Source organism: Otolemur garnettii, unplaced genomic scaffold (genome assembly GCF_000181295.1).
Source record: "Otolemur garnettii isolate 467f Iridium unplaced genomic scaffold, OtoGar3 scaffold00045, whole genome shotgun sequence".
Taxonomy (NCBI): domain Eukaryota; kingdom Metazoa; phylum Chordata; class Mammalia; order Primates; family Galagidae; genus Otolemur; species Otolemur garnettii.
In genome coordinates, this window is record NW_003852440.1 from 4,120,975 (window position 1) to 4,122,706 (window position 1,732).

The following is a 1,732-nucleotide window of genomic DNA, read 5'->3' on the forward strand; positions in this document are numbered from 1 at the left end:
AAAAAAAAAAAGAAAGAAAGAAAGAAAGAAAATCCCTCTTTATACTAAATACCAGGAATATCTCAAACTGAATAAAAAGATAATCAATAGAAGTCAAAATGAGGATGACAAATGTTAGAATTATCTACAAAAGAGTTTAAAGCAGCCATAAAGTAACTGCTTCAACACACAATTGTGATCACACAGAAACAAAGTCTCAGCAAATAAATATGAAGTCTTAGCAAAGAAACAGAAAGTGTAAAGAATAACTAAATGGAAATATTAGAAATGAAAAGTGCAGTAACAAAAAACAAAAGCTCAGTGGATGGGCTCAATGACATAATGAAGGTAACAGTGGAAAAAAAATGAATGAACTGGAAGCCAGAACAGTAAAATTACCCAATCTGAGAAACAAAGGATATGAAAAAAATTGAGTAGAGTCTCATGGGCCTATCAGATGACAGCAAAAGGTCTAACATTCATGGTATGGGAAACACAGAAGGTGAGTAGAAAAAGGAGAGGGCTGGGTAGTGCCTGTGGCTCAAAGGGGTAGGGCACCAGCCCCATATGCCAGAGGTGGTGGGTTCAAACCCAGCCTTGGCCAAAAAGAAAAAAATATATAAGAAAAAGGAGAGGGCTAGAGAAGCACACAAAGAAATAATGGCTGAAATTTTTCCAAATGTAATAAAGAAGTTAAATCCTTAAAAGTGTAAACCAATATAAATCCATAAAATACAACATACATTTTCAAAACTAAAGACAAAGAAAAAATTATTGACAAAGAGAATGAAAAAATAATCCACAGACAGAGAGGAAATATCTTCAAAAGAGTGGCTGTGTTAATATTAAAGTATACTTCAGAGCAAAGAAAACTACCAGAGACAAAGAGGAATGTTATAAACTTATAACAAGGTCATTCCATCAAGAGGATGCAACTATTCTAAACATGTATCCATCAAACAACAGAGCCACGGAATGTGTGGAGCAAACACTAATAGAATTAGAAAGAGAAATGGACAAATCCATGATTATAGTTGGGGTCCTCAATATTCCTTCTCAACAACTCACAGAACAACTAAATAGAAAATCAGCAAGAATATAAAAGAACTCAACAATACTGTCAAGCAATAGGATGTAATCAACATTTATAGAAATCCCCCACAACAGCAGAATATGCATTTTTTCCCAATGCCTGTGGAGCATATACCAGCATAGATGTATCCTGGGTTATAAAACAGATCCAACAGACTTAAAAGAATTGAAATCATACAAATGTGTTCTCTGACTACATTAGAATCAGATGATAAATAATAACAGAATTATAACAATAAGACATCCAACATTTGGGAATTTTATACTTCTAAATAGTCCATAAGTCAAAGACGAAGTCTCAAGAGAAATTAAAAAAAATACAGTGAACGGAATAAAAATAAAACATATCCAATTTGGGACACAGCTAAAGCAGTGCTGAGAGGGAAACTTATAGCATTAAGTGAATACAATAGAAAAGAGGCAAAATCTCAAATCGATAATCTAACCTTCTCCTTTAAGAACCCAGAAAAACTGGCTCAGCGCCTGTGGCTCAAGTGGCTAAGGCACCAGCCACCTATACCCAAAGAGGCAGGTTCGAATCCAGCCTGGGCCCGCCAAACAACAATGATGGCTGTAACCAAAAAATGGCCGGGTGTTGTGGCGGGCGCCTGTAGTCCCAGCTACTTGGGAGGCGGAGGCAGGAGACTCGTTTGAGCCCAGG